This window comes from Pyrgilauda ruficollis, unplaced genomic scaffold, assembly GCF_017590135.1.
Source record: "Pyrgilauda ruficollis isolate IOZ18807 unplaced genomic scaffold, ASM1759013v1 scaffold201, whole genome shotgun sequence".
Taxonomy (NCBI): Eukaryota; Metazoa; Chordata; class Aves; order Passeriformes; family Passeridae; genus Pyrgilauda; species Pyrgilauda ruficollis.
The window spans coordinates 338290-347633 of record NW_024519319.1 but is presented as its reverse complement, the minus strand read 5'-3'; positions in this window follow the sequence as shown (position 1 = coordinate 347633).

Below are 9344 nucleotides of genomic sequence, written 5' to 3'. Positions count from 1 at the left end.
AATATTAATGAATAAGTAAACACAAATAGGCTACTTCTTTTTAGGTGAAGAGCAGCTGTCAAGACAAAGCCCAGACAGCTGTTCCTGCTTTAAGGAACTGCTCAATGCTCCTCAAACTGTAAAATGCTTTTTTGTAACTTAAGCAATTTGAAAATTTAATTTCTTGGCTTAATGACTGGCCAAAAGATTTTGAAAATATTTACTAGGAATTAAGGAGGGGGAAAAAAAGTGCTGATTAACATAGAGTTGTAAATAAGGTTTTGCTAAGGAGTACAATTTCAGAGCGAGATGCTATCAACAAATGAGTTCTTTAGTTCTGCTTTCACCAGTTGCCCAACTAAGTAGCAGCATGTTAACTTTTTGAAGGTGCAAATGCTCTGAAAACTGGTAGTTGTGAGCAAGCAGGTTAATAAAGAAATGGGATTTTCACCATTTTATGTTTTAGGCCAAATAACAGATGGCTACAAAAAATGACAGCAAAGCCTGATGATAATCAAAATTGATATTATGATATTCATGCTTCCAGAATGAAGCACTCAAGCTATGAGGCTGAGAGAGACAGGACCCTGAACTGGCTTACTCCTAGGAACAAGGCAGATCATTTATAGCCCAGCCTAAGAAACCCATTAGGGCTTAACAGAGAATAATAACCTTTCTGAAACATTTTTAATTGACATTTCAAATTCCTTAAGAGGAAGATAATTCTCTTAAATTCTTAAGGATTCCTCAAATTCTATAGCAAAATGACCATTTTTTATTACTAGTTAAACACCTTTAATGCAGCTTCTCAAGCACTGCTGGTTTCTTTGCAGCACTATTGCTTTCATACCTATTACAGCCAGTAAGACTATTCTATGGGGATTTATATTAAGGCGATTTGAAGACACCATTAAGAAGATCAGCCCTCTCTGCCTGCCAGGCTGTTTCCTGTCAATAAAGTTATCCCACCTCATCCTGTCATTTGGGGCAGTTCTGAAAACGGAGACCATGTTTGGAAACCTGACAGAGATTTCTCCTCTGAACTGAGACCCCCGTCTTTCCCAACAGTGTGGGGAGCAGTTCCAGATTTTATACTGATGATTTCAGAGTAATCTTTAGGGAAGAGGAAGTTGATAACTCTTTTGGAGAGTGTTGTGTAGGCTTGGTCTCAGGTGGGATCACTTAGGGGATAGAATTTGCTCTTTGAAGTTTCTTACTGAACCTAAGACTCCTGACCAGGTATATCCATCTCCTTAATGCTATTTTCTACTGCATGGCCCTGAACACAGACACAGCTGGCTGAGAGAAGATGAAAAGCAAGGCTAGGTAGTTGGGAGAGGATCCATCGTGTCCAGGAAGTGATGCTTTGGTGTGACAGGCTTTTCATCTTGACCTCTTCCTCAACAGGAATCAAAAAGGTAAACAGGAATGCTTGGGAATGGAAACTCCTAGGGAAGCAAATTGGTTTTTGTCTGAAATCCTCTGCTGGGAGCAGCCAGCATGGGGGGCAAGGGGACCTGCCAGGAAGGGTTTTCTTACAGGTGTAAGGTACTCTGCTAGATAAAACCAAGAAACCTGAGGCAATTCTTTCCAGGTTAAAGCATCACCCATTCTTTCTTCAGAAAGGTTTGTCCTCATTTGCACTACTTAATCTACAGTACCAGCAGGCAGAATGAAAGGGAAAAAGGCACTTTGAGGAGGTGACAGAATTTCAGATTTCAGACTTTGACTGCAGAAAGCCAAAGAAAGTATGGAAAACACGTCTCTGTGGGCAGTTTTCAGTGAGCCAGACAAGGCAGAGGATAGTGATACTTCTCCAGACTCAGGTACAAGTGTGAAGTCTCATGAGGACATAAAGCATTGCTGACCTTCTTGCCAAGCTGCCAAAGGCAGACACAGTAATTGCAAGTCTTCTGGTGAGGAAGAAGAGCTGTGGGCAGACTTGGCTAATCAAGGAAAGGAGGCAGCTGGAGGAGCTGGTCCTTGCAGGAAATCTGCAGAATCTGCAGCCCGGATCACAAGCTTTGATCAAGCTGCCAAGAACCAAGTGGAAATCTACCGCCAAAATCTGGAGGGAGGAGCTGGAGGCAAAAATTTTTGCAAGGGTAGGAGGGAATGGAGTTGAATAACAAAGCCACCACATTACAGAGATAACTTCAGATAGCTTAATTGGATTGAATCAGTTAATTGGACTGCAACAAATCAACCAAATTTGACACTCAACATCCTCTGAAAAACAAGCCAAGGGCAGGTGGAGGAAAAGAGCAGGCAGGGAGAATGCAGCACAAAGGGAGGAGGCAGCAGGATACATCCCCCTTCCTCAGAGCAGAGGCATCCCATTCTGAAAGTGAAAAGAAGATAAGACAAGGTGAGAAGCTTTCCAGGAGGAAGTATTCACTCACAAAGCTGTGTAGATAAGGGGAGGGCAGAAGCAGGATGGGCAAGCTTCAGGCAAAATTGTAGCAAAAATTGATCACGGGGATCCCCAAAAACAAGTCGGGTCCCATAATGGATGTTCATAGTCAGGGGTGAACTCTACAGAGTGATGAAATAGAAATAAACCCAAACCAGGACACACATGTGACCTTAGTGAGGTCCCTCAGGTCTGACAGCCTGCTCAGATTGCAAATCACAGCATGCAGAGAAGTCAAGGGACCCAGATGTTGCCTCCAGGGCAGAGGTGGCAGAGCCTGAGCCACAGAGCCTGTGTGCAGCATGACCCCTGTGCTCCACAGGCAGAGTGATCTGATAGACATCTCAGGGCCAGTGGGAAAGTTCCTCTGTCTTCACTGTCCCCATGATGCAGAGACCACCAAGGACACCAGGACCTGTTCTATTTGTGTGTAGAAGAGAGGGGATGCAGGAGGGAACTGCCCTGCAGACTCAGAGTGTTTTGCAACTTATTTCCACCTCCAGGAAAAATGTAAGCCTGTCAGAAAGGAGAGGGTAGGTTTTGAATCAGGAGAGTTTAGGACTTCTATACCACATACCTTTTACCTCATAAAGAAGATTCTTTGGTTAAAGCCACAGCTGGAGTTTTCTGTCTCTTTCTCAGTCAGTAGTGACACCTTGTGAAGGCTGACCTAGAACAGAGGCGAGGCAGAGCTAAAGAATAAAGTAGGGATAAAGAAGGCCTCAATGGATACACCTTGGGCAGCACAAGAGCCCAACCAGGGTTACATCCAAGATGAACCCAAAATGGTCACAAAATGCACAACCGGTCATGGGGTCTCACACTTTTATAAGTTCTGGTCCATTTGCATATTGGAGTAAATTGTGTAATTACAGCTTCAGCTTATGAAGTCCCATCCTTCTTGTTTTTCTCTCTTCAGTCCAAGCTGTTTATGCTTTTGGGCCTTAAATGTGGATCATTTGTCCTTGGTCCCCAGCTAGAGAAGGAATTGCTTTGTCTCCCTACTCTGGGAAGAGAGCTTGCCATCCCCTAATATGGGCTCAGAACTAAAGCAGCACAGAATCTGAAAAATATAAAAGCTAAAACCTGAGGCATCAGCAGGATGTGACTGGGTTTGTGTATGCGGGTTATGGCTGATTAGGCACTGTGGGAGAGGAAACGCTCCAGCTTGGGCTGAGCTCACCTGGGCAGCAGGGGGCTCGGGAAGCAGTGCCCTGAAGCACTTGAGGGTGGCTCCTTGAGCAAAGGCATCCCCAGGACTGGCTGAGTAAGAGCAGCCTGCAGGGATGACCAGGCTGCGAGGAGGTGATGGCATTGTCCTCCAGGCATGGGCACTTTCTGAAAAACAGCTAAACAAAGTGGTTGCTATTTACAGAGTAACAAGCTGGCTGGTCAGAAACATTTCAAAAACTGGCCTTTCTAAAACCACCTAGCAGTGTGGTTTCTGAGATGCTATTTTCACCATGCTGTCAAAACAAATCTCTATCCATAGCTGAACTGACTCTTCTTGTCAGGATGACTACCCTTAGCAGTGGTTGAACCAGTCCTAACTCAAGTTTCAAAAGCAAGAACAATATTTACTGGTTGATTTGCATTATCTGTAGGAGGAAAGTGGGAAAACTGGATAGCCCTGGAAATGACCTCTTGTGCTGTTCCTTCTTTGCCCTGCATGTGTCAGGGCTCAGTACTCCACTCAGAGTGGATTGGGGAATCACAAACATCCCATTCACACCATGTAGTAAAAAAAAAAAAAAGTTTGAACAGGGGCTAAATCCCTCCTGCTTGGACCAACTGCTTCATGGTGAAAAAAAGAGTTTGAGGTCCCAGGTAATTTCCTCTGTGCCATCTTGTACCAGCCACAGTCCCAGACAGACCCCAGACTGCAGGTCTGGCCAGCAAAGTGTTCCCTCTACTTCTAGACCCTCAAGCTGTTCCAAAACAGAGAGACCTGACAATTCAGCCACACAAAAAAGGCAAGGAGGGACTCAGCTGCCACCCTCAGGAGCAGGGGTGCCCATCCAGCAGATGTGTGTGAGGTGGGAATGTCCAGGTCTTTCCCACTTGTGTGTGTAAGTGTTCAAATGCTTCTCACTTACACACTCGGGCCAAACTTACCCTCTTATAAAACCCATCCTGTGGTAAATTAGAATAAGTAGCCATTCATAGAAGGTCTGCAAAACAGGAGGAGTTTTGCTTGTGCCATTCTTTAAGGCAGCAGCAGCCCTTTAAAGCCTCTTTTATAAGCTGTGGTAAATGGGCTCCCAGCATGCTCCTTACACTGAGTCAGCATGTAGATACTGACTGGGGGCACTGGAAACAACATTCTTAGTGTGTCCTGGGAGGCCTGGGAGAGATACCAATGGCTAAGCTCAGAAGTCAACTTCAAATCAGTGGCACCTATTTATCTATCCCTATAGAGACTAAAATGTCAGGATGTGTACCTGGGTGCCGGCACTCAGCTTCTTGGGGACTGAGTGAAACAGGTCGGTGCCATAGCCCCCTTTCCTTAAAAAACCTCTGCACAGGTGCCCCTGTCCATAGCAGCAGACCCCTGAGCTGTGGCAAACACGGTGTGGGTTTGCAATCTCTCTGCTGTGACAGTCCCCTCCGTGGCCATGACTCCCAACACTCCTTGCCTTAAGGCTGGGATGCTCCTGTGCTGGCTTCTACCTCCATCCCACCTCTGGGGACAGCAGGACTCAGTGATGCCTGCACAGCTGTTTCCTTCCAAGTATTTTGGTGTGTCTTCATGCTGGCCAGCTTCTGCTCTGCAACAGCAGCCCTCCCTGCTAGGTTTATGTAATCTGCCATCCTCACTGCTTCCTGCTCCACTGTTTTTAATACTTTAAATGCAGAGGAAGACTCAGACTTCCCTCCAACAGGTAGCTGCAGTCAGGCTTCAGGCAAGTCATTTTCTAAACAACCCAGGACCATTTAGAGGCAGCAGTTATGACAGCAGTTACTCATTTTCCATTCACCAAGACTGTAATGGTTGGTAGACCATCTGCCTGTGTGAAATTCGCATACAGCCCTTGCAAAAACACTGAGAGTAGCTGGCTGTAGCATCATAACTACATTTTTCAGAGAAATTTAGGCTGAGCGGCTGGAGTGCAATCTGTTACCAGCAATGGGGGAAGCCCTGCTAAGGAATTAGTCGGATGTGGTGGGGGGTGACAGCTGCTTTAGACTTGAAAACATCCACAAACTTCTTGAGGAAGCATGACATGTTCCCTTCAGTGCTAGTTCTCTGCTGGCACTTAGGGCTTATAAAACTCACCTGTTCTATGTGTGGTCCTGGCACTTCCCTCTCCTTAAACAGGAAATGAGAGTAACTAATTTCTTTGAGGTAGTAAATAACCTGTTGCTGGAAAACTCGTGTTTCTCTCAAGTAGGATCAATAATGCCCAGAACACCAGTCACAGGTTAGCACTCAGCATTAACCAGTTGCAAAGTACATGTACCATAAAATGATCTTACAACAAAGGACCATCCAAAGTGTTAATCAAGAGACAGCATCCATTCCACACAGATGTCTCAAAAGAGACACAGGGCCACACATGGTGCATGAAGCAGACTGGAGCCTTCTGTCCTAGGAAAATAAACTGCATCACTGTGTCCAGCTAAGAAATTAATCTAGTCTCTTACCAGAAAGGTGGGGCTGGCACAGAGACCATCCCTTGTTCTCAGGTTATGAGGCATCTCTGACCAGCATGAACACATCTAGGGGGCTAAAGGAACAGGGATTAGCTTTTGGAAGGCAGAAGAAAGCAGTACCTGGATGTGCAGGCTGGTTCTAGTGCAGAGCTAGCCAAGCATACTCCAGTTATTCTCTGTTCAGGAAGTGGAGACTGCTCTGACTGGATAAAAACCACCTGATCTAGATTGTATCAGGTGAACCTTAGTAAGAAAGTCGTAAAGAAACCTGTCAGCTTTCATGTCTCATGCTGTTCACCAACACAGGATGCCCAGAGTGAGACAGAAAGTGAGAGTGATAGAAAGAATAAATCAGACTGGTAACTACTACCTGTTAATTTCTTCCAGACTGTGCAGCTTGTAGGTCCAAGAGCAGCTTGCTCTGTATGGACCCATGTTAGCTGTACAAATTCTGGGTACTAAATAAGGCTGGATTCTGACATAAAGCAACATCTTGGAACAAAGTTTTTCACTAGACACAGAGACAGAATCTTCTCCCAAAACTAAAACAGGAGAGGAACTGTGATTTTTGGTTTGAACAAAGCATACAATGATGTTTTTGATCCTAGTCTGCTTGCAAGATGGCAAACATTGACTCAGTGGGGTATTTGTGCCTGTGGATCTAATTCTTTGGGACAAGTAACTTAAACTGAGATTACAGAATTAGATGAACTCCTACATAATTCAAAGAAAATATATTTTCAAACATCCGTTCTCATCTGGAACTTTTACAAATCCTTTATGAATTGTTTCCAAAGCCCTGCTAACTCTACTATAACAGCGGTGGCCGAACCTTTTAGTGAACGGGAAATGTTTTGTTTCTGCATTAAGGCAGAAGTACTTCTCCAAATGTCTCCATATTTCAAGAAACAGGTATTTAGGATGGCTCATGCTGTCTGCTTTGCAAGGCTACAATATGCACTTGGCTTTACGTGCTCTTGTAATCCCAGAGGTCTTAGTTTAGTTATCTTTAGAGGTTTTATATATTCAGATTACAGTGCTCAAAAATTGGATCAAATTATTTCAAGCTAGTCTGGCATTGGCACAGCTGAAGAATTAAATCAGACCTGTTCCATAGCATCTTTATCAGGTGCAAGGAGCAAGCAAGGAGTTTCACTCACTCGCTTTTGCACCAAGGGTTCATTCTGTGAATGAAACACACTTGGATTTTGATAGAAATGTGAATACACAGGAGCTGTGTCTAATATTGGACTTGACTTTATTCCTGGCTTCACATTCATGCTTTTTTTTTCCCTTTATTTTACATTACAGCAGATCTGCTGTTGAACAGGCATTGTGCATTTAGACAGAGATTCAAGAACACTCCTTGTCTCATCAAAACTTTTTTCTCCTGCTTTGATGTGTTTTGTCTTCCTGTTACCTTGCTACTTGTGCTAAGAACACAATGCCCTTGGAGAAATCTTGTTTCACTGCATATTCCACACCCTGTATATCGTGTGCTAACTCCAGAGATGGGCAAATGCAAAGGTGTTCAGAGTGCTTTGGCCCCTGCCAGCTGTTTGCCCTCTGAATTTCATGCATTTTTAATTGTACACACTTCTGTCTGTCTCCAGCTTAATGCTTTCATGAAGAAATCCTGGTATTCACTTGATTTGTAGCCATCCACTCCTTCACAAGCAAAGCCCTGTTTCATAACAGCCTTTCTGTAACTTGGGTGCTGGTTATACCACAGAACAATGTTTTAATAAATGTTATTTACATTTTTCAGGGTAGCTAGAGGGGTTTTGGTTTTAATTAGCTGAGTAAGAGAGTCATGAGTTGTTATACAGACAGAAAAAGAGCTACTACCATCATCTCCTTACCCATGGCTTCTGTGCCAACAAAGAAAAAACTAGTACAGGCCCTTGCAGGCAAGTATTTTTTGGAAAGAGGGGGAAGGGGAAATTGATGAAGATGTTACAGTGTGTATTGTGCCTGGAGTTCTCAGTAGTTTTCCCTTACCTGATTAACTGCCTAAGCCAGAAGTAGAAAGTCACTTCACATTTGGGAGGAGCCAAGGGAGTGCAAGCCCTCCTGCCATCCTCCCCCAAGTAGTGCTTTGCTGGGGGGAAGTCAGAGGTGCTTGCATGGGAACACTGCCTGCTGAGAACCACTTCAAATGAATTATGGACTCCCTCCTCCCGCCTCTTGCTGCTGCTTCCTTCTCCTTCCCTTCCTAACCCTTATCCTCAGCACAAAAGTCTCTCAGAATCCCCCTGCTTGTGAAACTTGGAAGGAGAAAGGTCCAAGGGATAGAGGGGCCTGTAAGGACGACCTTGCTCAGCAGCTCAGCTTAGGATATCTCCAAGAACATGGCCAACTTGGATGATGAACCAGACAAGGAGTGAGGCTTGCAGTACTTGGCAAAACGCACTGCATTTTGGTAGCCCTGCACCAATTTTTGATGAAAACTTCCCAACACGCAGGAGCCAGTCCCATTACAAACAGATTTAACTTCCAGTGTCAAAGGAAAACTTAATTTTGTTACAGGCCAAGTGCAGGTGAAAGATGGATGTGTGCATCCTGCTGAAAAATGTTTCTGAAAACGAGAGCCTGGAGTGGCTGTGGAGGGGACAAAAGAGACATGCCTGTCCTCTACAGCCAGTTCCTGCTCTGCCCCGGGGAACGAGGGCTCAGATTTGCCCCCACTTGCTGAAGGGGGTCTATCTAGAACATCCTGCACTTTGTGATAAGACAAACCATGCTGCTCACAGCTCTACCCAGAGTCAACACCAGCAGCCTTCACCATCAGTGTCCTGCTTGTCACACCCTGTGTCCTGCCACTGTTCTCTCCCAGGCTCTCTGAACTGGAGAGATTAACACGAGGCTGTACAATATCTTCCCTAGCACAAGCCTGGCCCTTCACAGAGATAACTATTTGTACTTAAAATGCTGAGATCATCCAGAAGCCAACTCTTACGTGGAAGACCGTCTAATAAACATTGTGTGTTGAAAGCAGCAGCAACAACAACAGTCATTGTATTATTTTCCCAAAAGAAGGTCAATTCTCTTCTGTGCACAAACTAATAGGTTTTGCAGACTACATTGCTCATGAATGCCTGTCTAAACTCATCAGTTTTAGGAACTTTCACTGACTTCAGCAAGCCATGGTGGATCAACTTGTATTTGCACTTCCAGGACACACATTTGAATTGAAGATCAGCTAGTTCATTCCTCACTTTTTAGCATTGTGCCAGTTAAACACAAATGACTAAGCCCAGAGCAGCTATCCTATTTCTCACTGAACACAGCTACCCAC